Consider the following 21,549-nt stretch of genomic DNA (forward strand, 5'->3'; position numbering starts at 1 on the left):
GGTCATGGGTTGTAGATGTGTGATGATAATGATGATGATGGTCACTGGTCATAAGTTGAGGATGTGTGATGATGATGGTCACTGGTCATGGGTTGTGGATGTGTGATGTTGATGATGGTCACTGGTCATGGGTTGTGGATATGTGATGATGATGATGATGGTCACTGGTCATGGGTCGTGGATGTGTGATGGTGATGATGGTCACTGCTCATGTTTTGTGAATGTTTGATGATGATGATTGTCACTAGTCATAAGTTGAGGATGTGTGATGATCGTCACTGGGTTAAGGGTGTGTGATAATGATGATAGTCAATGATCATGGGTTGAGGATGTGTGATGATGATGATGGTCAATGGTCATGGGTTGAGGATGGGTGATGATAGTCACTAGTCATGGGTTGAGGATGTGTGATGATGATCACTAGTCATGTGTTGAGGATGTATGATGATGGTCACTGGTTATGGGCTGTGGATGTGTGATGATGATGATGGTCAATGGTCATGGGTTGAGGATGTGTGATTATGAGGGTCACTGGTCATAGGCTGATAATGTGTGATGATGATGATGGTCATTGGTCATGAGTTGAGGATGTGTTTTGATGTTCACTGGTCATGTGTTGAGGATGTGTGATGATGATGATGGTCGCAGGTCATGGGTTGAAGATGTGTGATGATGGTCACTGGTAATGGGTTGAGGATGTGTGATGATGATGATGGTCACTGGTCATGGGTTGTGGATGTGTGATGATATTGATGGTCACTGGTCATGTGTTGTGGATGTTTGATGATGGTGGTGGTCTCTGGTCATGGGTTGAGGGTGTGTGATGATGATGATGGTCACTGGTCATGCGTTGTGGATGTGTGAAGATGATGATGATGACGATAGTCACTGGTCATGGGTTGTGGATGTGTGATGATGATGATGGTCACTGGTCATGGGTTGTGGATATGTGATGATGATGATGGTCACTGGTCATGAGTTATGGATGTGTGATTATGAAGATGGTCACTGGTCATGGGTTGAGGATGTATGACAATGGTCACTGGCCATGTGTTCGGGATGTGTGATGATGATGGTCACTTGTCGTGGGTTGAGGATGTTTGATGATGATGATGATCTCTGGTCATATATTTTGGAAGTGTGATGGTGATGATGGTCACTGGTCTTCGGTTGTAGATGTGTGATGATGATGATGATGGTCACTGGTTATGTGTTGTCGATGTGTGATGATGATGATGGTCACTGGTCATGTGTTGTAGATGTATGATGATAATGATGATGGTCAGTGATCAAGGGTTGAGGATGTGTGATGATGGTGATTGTCACTGGTCACCCGTTGTGGATGGGTAATGATGATGATGATGGTCAATGGTCATGGGTTGTGGATTTATGATGATGATGATGCTCAATGGTCTTGGGTTGTGTATGTGTGATGACGATGGTTATTGTTCATGGGTTGTGGATGTGTGATGATGATGATGATCACTGGTCATAGTTTGTGGATTTGTGATGATGATGATGGTCATTGGTCATGGGTTGAGGATGCGTTTTGATGTTCACTTGTCATGTGTTGAGGATGTGTGATGATGATGATGGTCACTGGTCATGGGCTGCGGATGTGTGATGGTGATGATGGTCACTGGTCTTGGGTTGAGGATGTGTGATGATTGTCAGTTGCCATGGGTTGTGGACGTGTGATGATGATGATACTCACTGGTAATGGGTTGAGGATGTGTGATGATGATGGTCACTGATCATGGGATGTTGATGTGTGATCATGATGATGGCCACTGGTCTTGTGTTGTAGATGTGTGATGATGATGATGATGGTCACATTTGATCGGTTGTCGATATGTGATGATGATGATGGTCACTGGTCATGGGTTTTGGATGTGTTATGATGATGATGGTCACTGGTCGTTGGTTGTAGATGTGTGATGATGAGGATGATTAGGTTCACTGGTCATGGGTTGAGGATATGTGATGATGATGATGGTCACTGGTCATGGGTTGTGGATGTGTGATGGAGATGATGGTCACTGGTCATGGGTTGTGGCTGTGTGATGATGATGATGATGGTCACTGGTCATGGGTCGTGAATGTGTGATGGTGATGATGGTCACTGGTCTTGGGTTGTAGATGTGTGATGATGATGACGATGGTCAATTGTTATGGGTTGTGGATGTCTGATGATGATGACGGTCGCTGGTTATGGGTTGTAGATGTGTGATAATTATGATGGTCACTGCTCATGGGTTGAGGAGGTGTAATGATGATGATGGTCACTGGTCACCCGTTGTCGATGTTTAATTAAGATGATGATGATGGTCACTGGTCATGGGTTGTGGAGGTGTGATGATGATAATGTTTGTCACTGGTCATGGGTTGTGGATATGTGATGATGGTGATGGTCACTGGTCATGGGCTCTGGATGTGATGATGATGATGGTCACTGGTCATGGGTTGAGGATGTGTGATGATTGTCACTGGCCATGGGTTGAGGATGTGTGATGATTATGATCACTTTTCATGGGTTGAGGATCTATGATGATGATGATGGTAACTGGTCATGGGTTGTTGATGTGTGATGGTGATGATGGTCATTGGTCATCAGTTGTTGATGTGTAATGATGATGATCATGATGGTCACTGGTCATAGGTTGTGGATATGTGATGATGATGATGGTCAATGCGATAATGGTCAATGTTCATGGCTTGTGGATTTGTGATAATGATGATGGTCAAAGGTCATGGGTTGAGGATGTTTGATGATGATGTTGGTAAATGGTCATGGGCTGAGGATGTGTGATGATGATGATGGTCATTGGTCATGGGTTGAGGATGTGTTTTGATGGTCACTGGTCATGGGTTGAGGATTTGTGATGATGGTCACTGTTCCTGGGTTGAGGATGTGTGATGATGATGATGATGGTCACTGGTCATGGGTTGTAAATGTTTGATGACATGATGATAATAGTCACTGGTCTTGGGTTGTGGATGTGTGATGATGATGATGGTCACTGGTCATGGGTTGTGGATGTGTGATGGAGATGATGGTCACTGGTCATGGGTTGAGGATGTATTACGATAGTCACTGACCATGGGTTCAGGATGTGTGATGATGATGGTCACTGGTCAGGGGTTGAGGATGTTTCATGATTATGATTGTCTCTGGTAATGTGTTGTGGATGTGTCGTGGTGATGATGGTCACTGGTCGTGGGTTTTAGATATGTGATGATAATGATGATGGTCACTGGTTATGGTTTGTAGATGTGGGATGATCATGATGGTCACTGGTCATAGGTTGTGGATATGTGATGATGATGATGGTCACTGGTCATGGGTTGTGGATGTGTGATGACGATGGTTACTGTTTATGGGTTGTGGATGCGTGATAATGCTGATGGTCAGTGGTCATGGGCTGTGGAAGTGTGATGATGATGATGAGGGGCACTGGTCATGGGTCGACAATATTTGATGATTGTCACTGGTCATGGGTTAAGGATGTGTGATGATGATGATTGTCACTGGTCATGGGTTGAGGATGTATGATGATGATGATGATTGTCACTGATCATGGGTTGTTGATGTGTGATTGTGATGATGGTAACTTGTCTTCGGTTGTAGATGTGTGATGGTGATGAATATGGTCACTGGTCATAGGTTGTGGATGTGTGATGATGATGATGATCACTAGTCATGGGTTGTGTGTGTGTGATGATGATGGTCACTGGTCATGGGTCGTAGATGTGTGATGATGATGGTCACCGGTCATGAGTTGAGTGTGTGTTCTGATAATGATAGTCACCAGTCATGGGTTGTGGATGTTTGATGGTGATGATGGTCACTGGTCATGGGTTGTTGATGTGTAATGGAGATGATGATGGTCACTGTTCATGGGTCGCGGATGTGTGATGGTGACGATGGTCACTGGTCATGGGTTGAGAATTTGTGATGATGATGATGATCACTGGTCACGGGTTGTGGATGTGTGATGACGATGATGGTGACTGGTCATGGGTTGTGGATGTGTGATGATGATGATGATGGTCACTGGTCATGGGTTGCGGATGTTTGATTGATGGTTATGGTCACTGGTCATGGGTTGAGGATGTGTGATGATGATGGTCATTGGTCATCCGTTGTGGATGTGTAGTGATGATGATGATCATGGTCACTGGTCTTGGGTTGTCGATGTGTGATGATGATGATGGTCATCTGGTCATGGGCTGTGGATGTGTGATGATGATTATAACATGTAATGGGTTGAAAATGTGTGATGATTGTTACTGGCCATGGGCTGAGGATGTGTGATGTTGATGGTCACTGGTCATGGGTTAAGGATGTGTGATGATGATGATCGTCACTGGTCATGGATTGTTGACGTGTGATTGTGATGATAGTCAATGGTCTTGGGTTGTAGATGTGTGATGATGACTATGATGGTCACTGGTGATGGGATGTGGATGTGTGATGTTTATGATGGTCACTAGTCAAGGGTTGTGGATGTGTGATGATAATGATGATCACTGTTCATGGGTTGTAGATGTGTGATGATGATGATGATAATCGTCACTGGTCATGGGTTGAGGATGTGTGATGATGATGATGGTCACTGGTCATGGATTGTGGATGTGTCATGGTGATGATGGACATTGCACATGGGTTTTGGATGTATGATGATGATGATGATGGTCACTGGTCATGGGGCGTGGATGTGTGATGGTGATGATGGTCACTGATCATGTTTTGAGAATGTGTGATGATGATGATGGTCACTGGTCATGGGTTGAGGATGCGTGATGATCGTCACTGGTCATGAGTTGAGGATGTGTGATGATGATGATGGTCAATGATCATTGGTTATGTATTTGTGATAATGATCATGGTCAATTGTCATGGGTTGAGGATGTGTGATGATGGTCACTGGTCATGGATTGAGGATGTGTGATGATGATGATCATTGGTCATAGGTTGAGGATGTGTGATGATGATGGTGGTCACTGGTCATGGGTTGTTGATGTGTGATTGTGATAATGGTCACTGATCGGTTGTAGATTTGTGATGATTATGAATATGGTCACTGGGCATGGGTTGTGGATGTGTGGTGATGATGATCGTCACTAGTCATGGGTTGTGGATGTGTGATGATGATAATGGTCACTGGTCATGGGTTATAGATGTGTGATGATGATGATGATGATGATGATGATGATGATGATGATGATGGTCACTGGTCATTGGTTGAGGGTGTGTTATGATGATGATGGTCACTGGTCATGGGTTGTGGATGCTTAATGGTGATGATGGTCACTGTTCATGCGTTGTGGATGTCTGATGATGATGATGATGGTCACTGGTCATGGGTCGTGGATGTGTGATGGTGATGATGGTCACTGGTAATGGGTTGAGAAGTCTGATGATCATGATGGTCACTGGTCGTGGGTTGTGAATGTTTGATGATGATGATGGTCAGTGGTCATGGGTTGTGGATGTGTGATGATGATGATGGTCTCTGGTCATGGGTTGCGGAAGTTTGATGATGGTTATGGTCACTGGTCATGGGTTGAGGATGTGTGATGATTATGATGTTCATTGGTCATCGTTTGTGGATGTGTAATGATGATGATGACCATGGTTACTGGTCATGGGTTGTGGATGTGTGATGATGATGATGGTCACTAGTACTTGGTTTTGGATATGTGATGACGATGGTCACTAGTCATGGGTTGTGAATGAGTGATGATGATGATGGTCACTGGTCATGGGTTGTGGATGTGTGATGAGGATGATTGTCACCGGTCATGGGTTCTGGATGTTTGATGATGATGATGGTCACCGGTCTTGGGTCTTGGATGTGTGATGATTATGATGGTCAATGGTCATGGGTTGTGTGGTCACTGGTCATCTGTTGTGGATGTGTAATGATGATGAGGATGATGGTCACTGCTCATGGATTGTGGATGTGTGATGATGATGATGGTCACTGGTCATGGTTTGTTGTTGTGTGATGATGATGGTCACTGGTCTTGGGCTGTGGAAGTGTGATGATGATGATAATCACTGGTCATGGGTTCAGGATGTTTGAAGATGATGATGGTCACTGGTCATGGTTTGTTGATGTGTGATTGTTATGATGGTCACTGGTCTCTGGTTGTAGATGTGTAATGATGATGAATATGTTCACTCGTCATGTTCTGTGGATGTGTGATGATGAGGATGGTCACTAGTCATGGGTTTTGGAAATGTGATGATGATGATGGTCACTGGTCATGGATTGTAGATGTGTGACGATGATGATGATGATGATGGTAAATGGTCATGGGTTCACGGTGTGTTATGATGATGGTCACTGGTCATGGGTTATGGATGTGTGATGGTGATGATGATCACTGGTCATGGGTTGTGGATGTGTGAAGATGATGGTAATGGTCAAGTGTCATGTGTCGTGGATTTGAGATGGTGATGATGATCACTGGTCATGGGTTGAGAATGTGTGATGATGATGGTCACTGGTCATTTGTTGTGTATGTGTGATGATGATGATTGTCACTGGTCATGTGGATGTGTGATAATGATGATTGTCACTGGTCTTGTGGATGTGTGATGATGATGATGATTGTCACTGGTCATGGGTTGTGGATGTATGATGACGATGGTTACTTTTCATGGGGTGTTGATGTGTGATGATGATGATGATGGTCACTGGTCATGGTTGTTGTGCATATGTCATGATGGTGATGGTCACTGGTCATTGGCTGGGGATGTGATGATGATGATGGTCACTGGACATGGGTTGAGGATCTGTGATGATGATGATGGTAACTGGCCATGGGTTGATAATGTGTGATGGTGATGATGGTCATTGGTCTTGGGTTGTAGATGTGTGCTGATGATGATGATGGGCACGTGTCATGGGTTCTGGATTTGTGAGGATGATGATGGTCACTGGTCATGGGTTGTGGATGTGTGATGATGATGATGGTCACTGGTCGTAGGTTGTAGATGTGTGATGATGATGATGAACATGGTCACTTGTCATGGGTTGAGGATGTGTGATGATGACGATGGTCACTGTTTATGGGTTGTGGCTCTGTGATGATGATGATGGTGGTCACTGGTCATGGGTCGTGAATGTGTGATGGTGATGATGGTCACTTGTCTTTTGTTGTAGATGTGTGATGATGATGACGATGTTCACTGGTTATAAGTTGTGGATGTCTGATAATGATGATGGTCGCTGGTCATGGGTTGTAGATGTGTGATGATAATGATGATAGTCACTGATCTTGGGTTGAGGATGTGTGATGATGAAGATGGTCAATGGTCATTGGTTGAGGATATGTGAAGGTTGTCACTGATCATGGGTTGAGGATGTGTGATGGTTGTCACTGATCATGGGGTGAGGATGTGTGATGATGATGATCACTTTTCATGGGTTAAGGATGTGTAATGATGGTCAATGGTAATGGGTTGAGGATATGTGATGATGATGATGGTCAATGGTCATGGGTTGAGGGTGTGTGATTATTGTCACTGGTCATGGGTTGAGGATGTGTGATGATGATGATCACTTGTCATGGGTTGAAGATGTGCGATAATGGTCAATGGTCATGGCTTGTGGATTTGTGATAATGATGATGGTCAAAGGTCATGGGTTGAAGATGTTTGATGATGATGTTGGTCAATGGTCATGGGCTGAGGATGTGTGATGATGATGGTCATTGGTCATGGGTTGAGGATGTGTTTTGATGGTCAATGGTCATGGGTTGAGGATTTGTGATGATGGTCACTGTTCATGGGTTGAGGATGTGTGATGATGATGATGGTCACTGGTCATGGGTTGTAAATGTTTGATGACATGATGATAATAGTCACTTGTCATAGGTTGTGGATGTGTGATGATGATGATGGTCACTGGTCATGGGTTGTGGATTTGTGATGGAGATGATGGTCACTGGTCATGGGTTGAGGATGTATTACGATAGTCCCTGGCCATGGTTTCAGGATGTGTGATGACGATGGTCACTGGTCAGGGGTTGAGGATGTGTCATGATTATGATTGTCTCTGGCTATGTATTGTGGATATGTCGTGGTGATGATGGTCACTGGTCGTGGGTTTTAGATATGTGATGATGATGATGATGGTCACTGGTTATGGGTTGTGGATGTGGGATGATGATGATGGTCACTGGTCATGGGTTGTAGATGTGTGATGATAATGATGATGGTCACTAGTCATTTGTTGAGGATGTGTGATGATGATGATGATGGTCATTGGTCATCCGTTGTTGAAGTGTAATGATGATGATCATGATGGTCACTGGTCATAGGTTGTGGATGTGTGATGATGATGATGGTCACTGGTCATGGGTTGTGGATGTGTGATGACGATGGTTAATGTTTATGGGTTGTGGATGTGTGATGATGCTGATGGTCACTGGTCATGGGTCGTAGATGTGTGATGATGATGATGATCATGATGATGATGGTCACTGGTCATGGTTTGAGTGTGTGTTCTGATAATGATAGTCGCTAGTCATGGGTTGTGGATGTTTGATGATGATGATGGTCACTGGTCATGGGTTGTTGATCTGTGATGGTGATGATGATGGTCACTGGTCATGGGTCGCGGATGTGTGATGGTGACGATGGTCACTGGTCATGGGTTGAGAATTTGTGATGATGGTGATCACTGGTCACGGGTTGTGGATGTGTGATGACGATGATGGTGACTGGTCATGGGTTGTGGATGTGTGATGATGATGATGATGGTCACTGGTCATGGGTTGCGGATGTTTGATGATGGTTATGGTCACTGGTCATGGGTTAAGGATGTGTGATGATGATGATGGGCATTGGTCATCCGTTGTGGATGTGTAATGATGATGATGATCATGGTTACTGGTCTTGGGTTGTGGATGTGTGATGATGATGATGGTCACTGGTCATGGGCTGTGGATGTGTGATGATGATGATAACAGGTAATGGGTAGAAAATGTGTGATGATTGTTACTGGCCATGGGTTGAGGATGTGTGATGTTGATGGTCACTGGTCATGGGTTAAGGATGTGTGATGATGATCGTCACTGGTCATGGATTGTTGATGTGTGACTGTGATGATAGTCAATGGTCTTGGGTTGTAGATGTGTGATGATGACTATGATGGTCAATGGTCATGGGTTGTGGATGTGTGATGTTTATGATGGTCACTAGTCAAGGGTTGTGGATGTGTGATGTTGATGATGGTCACTGTTCATGGGTTGTAGATGTGTGATGATGATGATGATAATCGTCACTGGTCATGGGTTGAGGAATGTGATGATGATGATGGTCACTATTCATGGATTGTGGATGTGTCATGGTGATGATGGTCACTGCTCATGGGTTTTGGATGTATGATGATGATGATGATGGTCACTGGTCATGGGGCTTGGATGTGTGATGGTGATGATGGTCACTGATCATGGTTTGAGAATGTGTGATGATGATGATGGTCACTGGTCATGAGTTGAGGATGCGTGATGATGGTCACTGGTCATGGGTAGAGGATGTGTGATGATGATGATGGTCAATGATCATTTGTTCTGTATTTGTGATAATGATCATGGTCAATTGTAATGGTTGAGGATGTGTGATGATGGTCACTGGTCATGGGTTGAGGATGTGTGATGATGATGATGATCATTGGTCATACGTTGAGGATGTGTGATGATGATGGTGGTCACTGGTCATGGGTTTTTGATTAGTGATTGTGATGATGGTCACTGATCTTCGGTTGTAGATGTGTGATGATTATGAATATGGTCACTGGGCATGGGTTTTGGATGTGTGGTGATGATGATCGTCACTAGTCATAGGTTGTGGATGTGTGATGATTATGATGGTCACTAGTCATGGGTTATAGATGCGTGATGATGATGATGATGATGATGATGATGATGATGATGATGATGATGGTCACTGGTCATTCGTTGAGGGTGTGTTATGATGATGGTGGTCACTGGTCATGGGTTGTGGATGCTTGATGGTTAAGATGGTCACTGTTCATGCGTTGTGGATGTGTGATGATGATGATGATGGTCAATGGTCATGGGTCGTGGATGTGTGATGGTGATGATGGTCACTGGTTCTGGGTTATGAATGTGTGATGATGATGATGGTCAGTGGTCATGGGTTCTGGTTGTGTGATGATGATGATGGTCACTGGTCATGGGTTGCGGAAGTTTGATGATGATTATGGTCACTGGTCATGGGTTGAGGATGTGATGATAATGATGTTCATTGGTCATCCTTTGTGGATGTGTAATGATGATGATGACCATGGTCACTGGTCATGGGTTGTGGATGTGTGATGATGATGATGGTCACTGGTCCTTCGTTTTGGATGTGTGATGACGATGGTCATTAGTCATGGGATTTGAATGAGTGATGATGATGATGGTCACTGGTCATGGGATGTTGATGTGTGATGAGGATGACTGTCACCGGTCATGGTTCTGGATGTTTGATGATGATGATCGTCACTGGTATTGGGTCTTGGATGTGTGATGATGATGATGGTCAATGGTCATGAGTTGTGTGGTCACTGGTCATCTGTTGTGGATGTGTAATGATGATGAGTATGATGGTCACTGCTCATGGGTTGTGGATGTGTGATGATGATGATGGTCACTGGTCATGGTCTGTTGTTTTGTGATGATGATGGTCACTGGTCATGGGCTGTGAATGTGTGATGCTTATGATGGTCACTGGTCATGGGTTCAGGATGTGTTATGATGATGATGGTCACTGGTCATGGTTTGTTGATGTGTGATTGTTATGATGGTCACCGGTCATTTGTTGTGGATGTGTGATGATGATGATTGTCACTGGTCATGGGTTGTGGATGTGTGATGACGATGGTTACTGTTCATGGGTGTGGATGTGTGATGATGATGGTCACTGGTCATGGTTGTTGTGCATATGTCATGATGGTGATGGTCACTGGTCATTGGCTGGGGATGTGATGATGATGATGGTCACTGGACATGGGTTGAGGATCTGTGATGATGATGATACTAACTGGCCATGGATTGATAATGTGTGATGGTGATGATGGTCATTGGTTTTGGGTTGTAGATGTGTGCTGATGATGATGATGGTCACATGTCATGGGTTTTGGATTTGTGATGATGATGATGGTCACTGGTCATAGGTTGTGGATGTGTGATGATGATGATAGTCACTGGTCGTAGGTTGTAGATGTGTGATGATGATGATGAATATGGTCACTTGTCATGTGTTGAGGATGTGTGATGATGACGATGGTCACTGTTCACGGGTTGTGGCTCTGTGATGATGATGATGATGGTCACTGGTCATGGGTCGTTAATATGTGATGGTGATGATGGTCACTTGTCTTGGGTTGTAGATGTGTGATGATGATGACGATGTTCACTGGTTATGGGCTGTGGAAGTCTGATAATGATGATGGTCGCTGGTCATGGGTTGTAGATATGTGATGATAATGATGATAGTCACTGATCATGGGTTGAGGATGTGTGATGATGATGATTGTCAATGGTCATGGGTTGAGGATGTGTGATGGTTGTCACTGATCATGGGTTGAGGATGTGTGATGATCATTTTTCATGGGTTAAGGATGTGTAACGATTGTCAATGGTAATGGGTTGAGGATGTGTGATGATGATGATGGTCAATGGTCATGGGTTCAGGGTGTGTGATTATGGTCAATGGTCATGGGTTGAGGATGTGTGATGATGATGATCACTTGTCATGGGTTGAAGATGTGCGATAATGGTCAATGGTCATGGCTTGTGGATTTGTGATAATGATGATGATCAAAGGTCATGGGTTGAGGATGTTTGATGATGATGTTGGTCAATGGTCATGGGCTGAGGATGTGTGGTGATGATGATGATGATCATTGTTCATGTGTTGAGGATGTGTTTTGATGGTCACTGGTCATGGGTTGAGGATTTGTTATGATGGTACTTGTCATGGGTTAAGGATGTGTGATGATGATGACCGTCACTGGTCATGGGTTGTAAATGTTTGATGACATGATGATAATAGTCACTGGTCATGGGTTGTGGATGTGTGATGATGATGATGGTCACTGGTCATGGGTTGTGGATGTGTGATTATGATGATGGTCACTGGTCATGGGTTAAGGATGTATCACGATAGTCACTGGCCATGGGTTCAGGATGTGTGATGATGGTCACTGGTCAGGGGTTGAGGATGTGTCATGATTATGATTGTCTCTGGTTATGTGTTGTGGCTGTGTCGTGGTGATGATGGTCACTGGTCGTGGGTTTTAGATATGTGATGATGATGATGGTCACTGGTTATGGGTTGTGGATGTGGGATGATGATGATGGTCACTGGTCATGGATTGTAGATGTGCGATGATGATGATGATGGTCACTATTCATTTGTTGAGGATGTGTGAAGATGATGAAGGTCATTGGTCGTCCGTTGTTGATGTGTAATGATGATGATCATGATGGTCACTGGTCATAGGTTGTGGATGTTTGATGATGATGATGGTCACTGGTAATGGGTTGTGGATGTGTGATGACGATGGTTACAGTTTATTAGTTGTGGATATGTGATGATGCTGATGGTCACTGGTCATGGGTTGTGGAAGTGTGATGATGATGAGGGGCACTGGTCATGGGTTGACAATATGTTATGATTGTCACTGGCCATGGGTTAAGGGTGTGTGATGATGATGATGGTCACTGGTCATGGGCTGAGGATGTATGATGATGATGATGGTCACTGGTCATGGGTTGTTGATGTTTGATTGTTATGATGGTAACTGGTCTTCGGTTGTAGATGTGTGATGGTGATGAATATGGTCACTGGTCATGGGTTGTGGATGTGTGATGATGATCACTAGTCATGGGTTGTGGGTGTGTGATGATGATGATGGTCACTGGTCATGGGTCGTAGATGTGTGATGATGATGATGATGATGATGATGGTCACTGGTCATGGGTCGTAGATGTGTGATGATGATGATGATGATGATGATGGTCACTGGTCATGGGTTGAGTGTGTGTTTTGATAATGATAGTCACTAGTCATGGGTTGTGGATGTTTGATGGTGATGATGGTCACTGGTCATGGGTTGTTGATGTTTGATTGTGATAATGATGGTCACTGGTCATGGGTCGCGGATGCGTGATGGTGACGATGGTCGCTGGTCGTGGGTTGAGAATTTGTGATGATGATTATGATCACTGGTCACTGGTTGTGGATGTGTGATGACGATGATGGTGACAGGTCATGGGTTGTGGATGTGTGATGATGATGATGATGATGGTCAATGGTCATGGGTTGCGGATGTTTGATGATGGTTATGGTCACTGGTCATGGGTTGAGGATGGGTGATGATGATGATGGTCATTGGTCATCAGTTGTTGATGTGTAATGATGATGATGATCATGGTTACTGGTCTTGGGTTGTGGATGTGATGATGATGATGGTCACTGGTCATGGGCTGTGGATGTGTGATGATGATAACAGGTAATGGGTTGAAAATGTGTGATGATTGTTACTGGCCATGGGTTGAGGATGTGTGATTTTGACGGTCACTGGTCATGGGTTAAGGATGTGTGATGATGATGATCGTCACTGATCATGGATTGTTGATGTGTGATTGTGATAATAGTCAATGGTCTTGGGTTGTAGATGTGTGATGATGACTATGATAGTCAATGGTCATGGGTTGTGGATGTGTGATGTTTATGATGGTCACTAGTCAAGGGTTGTGGATGTGTGATGATGATGATGGTCACTGTTCATGGGTTGTAGATGTGTGATGATGATGATGATAATCGTCACTGGTCATGGGTTGAGGATGTTTGATGATGATGATGGTCACTGGTCATGGATTGTGGATGTGTGATGGTGATGATGGTCACTGGTCATGGGTTGTGGATGTGTGATGACGATGGTTAATGTTTATGGGTTTTGGGTGTGTGATGATGATGATGGTCACTGGTCATGGGTTGTAGATGTGTGATGATGATGATGATGATTGTCACTGGTCATGGGTTGAGTGCGTGTTCTGATAATGATGGTCTTTGGTCATAGGTTGTGGATGTGTGATGGTGATGATGGTCACTGGTCATGGGTTGTGGATGTGTGATGATGATGATGGTCACTAGTCAAGGGTTGTGGATGTGTGATGATGATGATGGTCACTGTTCATGGGTTGTAGATGTGTGATGATGATGATGATAATCGTCACTGGTCATGGGTTGAGGATGTTTGATGATGATGATGGTCACTGGTCATGGATTGTGGATGTGTGATGGTGATGATGGTCACTGCTCATGGGTTTTGGATGTATGATGATGATGATGATGATGGTCACTGGTCATGAGTCGTGGATGTGTGATGGTGATGATGGTCACTGATCATGGTTTGAGAATGTGTGATGATGATGATGGTCACTGGTCATGGGTTGAGGATGCGTGATGATCGTCACTGGTCATGAGTTGAGGATGTGTGATGATGATGATGGTCAATGATCATTGGTTCTGTATTTGTGATAATGATCATGGTCAATTGTCATGGGTTGAGGATGTGATGATGATGATGATCATTGGTCATAGGTTGAGGATATGTGATGATGATGGTGGTCACTGGTCATGGGTTGTTGATGTGTGATTGTGATGATGGTCACTGATCTTCGGTTCTAGATGTGTGATGATGATGAATATGGTCACTGGGCATGGGTTGTCGATGTGTTGTGATGATGATCGTCACTAGTCATGGGTTGTGGATATGTGATGATGATGGTCACTGGTCATGGGTTATAGATGTGTGATGATGATGATGATGATGATGATGATGATGATGATGATGATGGTCACTGGTCATTCGTTGAGGGAGTGTTATGATGATGATGGTCACTGGTCATGGGTTGTGGATGCTTGATGGTGATGATGGTCACTGTTCATGCGTTGTGGATGTCTGATGATGATGATGATGGTCACTGGTCATGGGTCGTGGATGTGTGATGGTGATGATGGTCACTGGTCATGGTTTGAGAATGTCTGATGATCATGATGGTCACTGGTCGTGGGTTGTGAATGTGTGATGATGATGATGGTCAGTGGTTTTGGGTTGTGGCTGTGTGATGATGATGGTCACTGGTCATGGGTTGCGCAAGTTTGATGATGGTTATGGTCACTGGTCAAGGGTTGAGGATATGTAATGATGATGTTCATTGGTCATCCTTTGTGGATGTGTAATGATGATCATGACCATGGCCACTGGTCATGGGTTGTGGATGTGTGATGATGATGATGGTCACTGGTTCTTGGTTTTGGATGTGTGATGATGATGATCACTAGTCATGGGTTGTGAATGAGTGAAGATGATGATGGTCACTGGTCATGGGTTGTGGATGTATGATGAGGATGATTGTCACCGGTCATGGGTTCTGGATGTTTGATGATGATGATGGTCACTGGTCTTGGGTCTTGGATGTGTCATGATGATGATGGTCAATGGTCATGGGTTTTGTGGTCATTGGTCATCCGTTGTAGATGTGTAAAGATGATGAGGATGATGGTCACTGCTCATGGGTTGTGGATTTGTGATGATGATGATGGTCACTGGTCATGGTTTGTTGTTGTGTGATGATGATGGTCACTGGTCATCGGCTGTGGATGTGTGATGATGATGATGGTCACTGGTCATGGGTTCAGGATGTGTGATGATGATTGTCACTGGTCATGGTTTGTTGATGTGTGAGTGTTATGATGGTCACTGGTCTCGGGTTGTAGATGTGTGATGATGATGAATATGTTCACTGGTCATGTTCTGTGGATGTGTGCTGATGATGATGGTCACTAGTCATGGGTTTTGGATATGTGATGGTGATGATGGTCACTGGTCATGCATTGTAGATGTGTGATGATGATGATGATGATGATGGTCAATGGTCATGGGTTCACGGTGTGTTATGATGATGATGATGGTCACTGGTCACGAGTTGTGGATGTGTGATGTTGATGATGGTCACTGATCATGGATTGTGGATGTGTGAAGATGATAGTAATGGTCAATGGTCATGTGTCGTGGATTTGAGATGGTGATGATGATCACTGGTCATGGGTTGAGAATGTGTGATGATGATGATGGTCACTGGTCATTTCTTGTGGATGTGTAATGATGATGATTGTCAATGGTCCTGTTGATATGTGATGATGATTGTCACTGGTCATGGGTTGTGGACATGTGATGACGATGGTTACTGTTCATGGGGTGTGGATGTGTGATGATGATGATGATGGTCACTGGTCATGGTTGTTGTGCATATGTCATGATGGTGATGGTCACTGGTCATTGGCTGGGGATGTGATGATGATGATGGTCACTGGACATGGGTTGAGGATCTGTGATGATGATGACGGTAACTGGCATGGGTTGATAATGTGTGATGGTGATGATGGTCATTGGTCTGGGTTGTAGATGTGTGCTGATGATGATGATGGTCACATGTCATGGGTTTGGTTTCTGATGATGGTTATGGTCACTGGTCATGGGTTGAGTATGTGTGATGATAATGATGGTCATTGGTCATCCGTTGTGGATGTGTAGTGATGATGATGATCATGGTCACTGGTCTTGGGTTGTGGATGTGTGATGATGATGATGGTCACTGGTCATCCGTTGTGGATGTGTGATGATGATCATGGTCACTGGTCATGGGCTGTGGATGTGTGATGATGATGATAACAGGTAATGGGTTGAAAATGTTTGATGATTGTTACTGTCCATGGGTTGAGGATGTGTGATGATGTTGTAGGTCACTGGTCATGGGTTAAGGATGTGTGATGATGATGATCGTCACTGGTCATGGATTGTTGATGTGTGATTGTGATGATAGTCAATGGTCTTGGACTGTAGATGTGTGATGATGACTATTATGGTCACTGGTCATGGATTGTGGATGTGTGATGATTATGATGGTCACTAGTCAAGGGTTGCGGATGTGTGATGGTGATGATGGTCAGTGGTCATGGGTTGTAGATGTGTGATGATGATGTTGATAATCGTCACTAGTCATGGGTTGAGGATGTGTGATGAGGATGATGGTCACTGGTCATGGATTGTGGATGTGTGATGGTGATAATGGTCACTGCTCATGGGTTTTGGATGTATGATGATGATGATGATGATGATGATGGTCACTGGTCATGTGGCGTGGATGTGTGATGGTGATGATGGTCACTGGTCATGGTTTGGGAATGTGTGATGATGATGATGGTCACTGTTCATTGGTTGAGGATCTGTGATGATCGTCGCTGGTCATGGGTTGAGGATATGTGATGATGATGATGGTCAATGATCATTGGTTCAGTATTTGTGATAATGAACATGGTCAATGGTCATGGGTTGAGGATGTCTGATGATGGTCACTGGTCATGGGTTGAGGATGTGTGATGATGATGATGATCATTGGTAATAGGTTGAGGATATGTGATGATGATGGTCGTCACTGGTCATGGGTTGATGATGTGTGATTGTGATGATGGTCACTGATCTTCGGTTGTAGATGCGTGATGGTGATGAATATGGTCATTGGGCATGGTTGTGGATGTTTGGTGATGATGATCGTCACTAGTAATGGGTTGTGGATGTGTGATGATGATGATGGTCACTGGTCATGGGTTATCGATGTGTGATGATGATGATGTTGATGATGATGATGATGGTCACTGGTCATTGGTTGAGTGTTTGTTATGATGATGATGGTCACTGGTCATGGGTTGTGGATGCTTGATGGTGATGATGGTCACTTTTCATGCGTTGTGGATGTGTGATGATGATGATGATGGTCACTGGTCATGGGTCATGGATGTGTGATGGTGATGATTGTCACTGGTCATGGGTTTAGAATGTCTGATTATCATGATGGTCACTGGTTTTGGGTTGTGAATGTGTGATGATTATGATGGTCCGTGGTCATAGGTTGTGGCTGTGTGATGATGATGATGGTCACTGGTCATGGGTTGCGGAAGTTTGATGATGGTGATGGTCACTGGTCATGGGTTGAGGATGTGATGATGATGATGTTCATTGGTCATCCTTTGTGGATTTGTAATGATGATGATGACCATGGTCAGTGGTCATGGGTTGTGGACGTGTGATGATGATGATGGTCACTGGTCCTGGGTTTTGGATGTGTGATGACGATGGTCACTGGTCATGGGTTGTGAATGAGCGATGATGATGATGGTCACTGGTCATGTGTTGTTAATGTGTGAAGAGGATGAATATCACTGGTCATGGGTTCTGGATGTTTGATGATGATGATGGTCACTGGTCATGGGTCTTGGATGTGTGATGATGATGATGGTCACTGGTCGTAGGTTGTAGATGTGTGATGATGATGATGAACATGGTCACTTGTCATGGGTTGAGGATGTGTGATGATGACGATGGTCACTGTTCATGGGTTGTGGCTCTTTGATGATGATGATGATGGTCAGTGGTCATGGGTCGTGAATGTGTGATGATGATGATGGTCATTTGTCTTGGGTTGTAGATGTGTGATGATGATGACGATGTTCACTGGTTATGGGTTGTGGATGTCTGATAATGATGATGGTCGCTGGTCATGGGTTGTAGATGTGTGATGATAATGATGATGGTCACTGATCATGGGTCGAGGATGTGTAATGATGATGATGGTCACTGGTCACCCGTTGTCGATGTTTGATGGTGATGATGATTATGGTCACTGGTCTTGGGTTGTGGAGGTGTGATGATGATGTTTGTCACTGGTCATGGGTTGAGAATATGCGATGTTGATGATGGTAACTGGTCTTGGGTTGTAGATGTGTGTTGATGATCATGATGGTCACTGGTTATGGGTGGTGAATATGTGATGATGATGATCATTTGTCAAGGGTTGTAGATGTGTGATGATAATGATGATTATCACTGATCATGGGTTGAGGATGTGTGATGATGATGATAGTCAATGATCATGGGTTGAGGATGTGTGATGATGATGATGGTCAATGGCCAAGGGTTGATTATGTCTGATGGTCGTCACTGATCATGGGTTGAGGATGTGTGATGATGATGATCACTTTTCATGGGTTGAGGATGTGTGATGATGGTCAATGGTCATGGGTTGAGGATGTGATGATGATGATTGTTAATGGTCATGGGTTGAGGATGTGTGATTATGGTCACTGGTCATGGGTTGTGGATGTGTGATGATGATGATCACTTGTCATGGGTTGAGGATGTGCGATAATGGCCAATCGTCATGGCTTGTGGATTTATGATAGTGATGATGGTCAAAGGTCATGGGTTGAGGATGTTTGATGATGATGTTGGTCAATGGTCATGGGCTGAGGATGTGTGATGATGATGATGGTCATTGGTCATAGGTTGAGGATGTTTTGATGATCACTGGTCATGGGTTGAGGTTGTGTGATGATGGTCACTGGTCATGGGTTGAGGATGTGTGATGATAATGATGGTCACTGGCCATGGGTTGTAGATGTTTGATGGCATGATGATAATGGTCACTGGTCATGGGTTGTGGATGTGTGATGATGATGATGCTCACTAGTCATGGGTTGTGGAAGTGTGATTATGATGATGGTCACTGGTCATGGGTTGAGGATGTATTACGATAGTCACTGGCCATGGGTTCAGGATGTGTGATGATGATGGTCACTGGTCAGGGGTTGAGGATGTGTGATGATTATGATTGTCTCTTGTTATATGTTATGGATGTGTCGTGGTGATGATAGTCACTGGTCGTGGGTTGTACATATGTGATGATGATGATGATGGTCACTGGTTATGGGTTGTGGACGTGGGATAATGATGATGGTCACTGGTCATGGGTTGTAGATGTGTGATGATAATGAAGATGGTCACTGACCATTTGTTGAGGATGTGTGATGATGATGATGGTCATTGGTCATCCGTTGTTGATGTGTAATGATGATGATCATGATGGTCACTGGTCATAGGTTGTGGATGTGTGATGATGATGATGGTCACTGGTCATGGGTTGTGGATGTGTGATGACGATGGTTAATGTTTATGGGTTTTGGGTGTGTGATGATGATGATGGTCACTGGTCATGGGTTGTAGATGTGTGATGATGATGATGATGATTGTCACTGGTCATGGGTTGAGTGCGTGTTCTGATAATGATGGTCTTTGGTCATAGGTTGTGGATGTGTGATGGTGATGATGGTCACTGGTCATGGGTTGGTGATGTGTGATGATGATGATGATGGTCACTGGTCATGGGTCGCGGATGTGTGATGGTGACGATGGTCACTGGTCATGGGTAGAGAATTTATGATGATGATGATCATTGGTCACGGGTTGTGGATGTATGATGACGATGATGGTGACTGGTCATGGGTTGTGGATGTGTGATGATGATGATGAATGTCACTGGTCATGGGTTGCGGATGTTTGATGATGGTTATGGTCACTGGTCATGGGTTGAGTATGTGTGATGATAATGATGGTCATTGGTCATCCGTTGTGGATGTGTAGTGATGATGATGATCATGGTCACTGGTCTTGGGTTGTGGATGTGTGATGATGATGATGGTCACTGGTCATCCGTTGTGGATGTGTGATGATGATCATGGTCACTGGTCATGGGCTGTGGATGTGTGATGATGATGATAACAGGTAATGGGTTGAAAATGTTTGATGATTGTTACTGTCCATGGGTTGAGGATGTGTGATGATGTTGTAGGTCACTGGTCATGGGTTAAGGATGTGTGATGATGATGATCGTCACTGGTCATGGATTGTTGATGTGTGATTGTGATGATAGTCAATGGTCTTGGACTGTAGATGTGTGATGATGACTATTATGGTCACTGGTCATGGATTGTGGATGTGTGATGATTATGATGGTCACTAGTCAAGGGTTGTGGATGTGTGATGGTGATGATGGTCAGTGGTCATGGGTTGTAGATGTGTGATGATGATGATGATAATCGTCACTAGTCATGGGTTAAGGATGTGTGATGCGGATGATGGTCACTGGTCATGGATTGTGGATGTGTGATGGTGATAATGGTCACTGCTCATGGGTTTTGGATGTATGATGATGATGATGATGATGATGATGATGGTCACTGGTCATGTGGCGTGGATGTGTGATGGTGATGATGGTCACTGGTCATGGTTTGAGAATGTGTGATGATGATGATGGTCACTGTTCATTGGTTGAGGATCTGTGATGATCGTCGCTGGTCATGGGTTGAGGATATGTGATGATGATGATGGTCAATGATCATTGGTTCTGTATTTGTGATAATGAACATGGTCAATGGTCATGGGTTGAGGATGTGTGATGATGGTCACTGGTCATGGGTTGAGGATGTGTGATGATGATGATGATCATTGGTAATAGGTTGAGGATATGTGATGATGATGGTCGTCACTGGTCATGGGTTGATGATGTCTGATTGTGATGATGGTCACTGATCTTCGGTTGTAGATGCGTGATGGTGAT

The sequence above is a fragment of the Panulirus ornatus genome, chromosome 50, assembly GCF_036320965.1.
Source record: "Panulirus ornatus isolate Po-2019 chromosome 50, ASM3632096v1, whole genome shotgun sequence".
NCBI classification, from domain to species: Eukaryota; Metazoa; Arthropoda; class Malacostraca; order Decapoda; family Palinuridae; genus Panulirus; species Panulirus ornatus.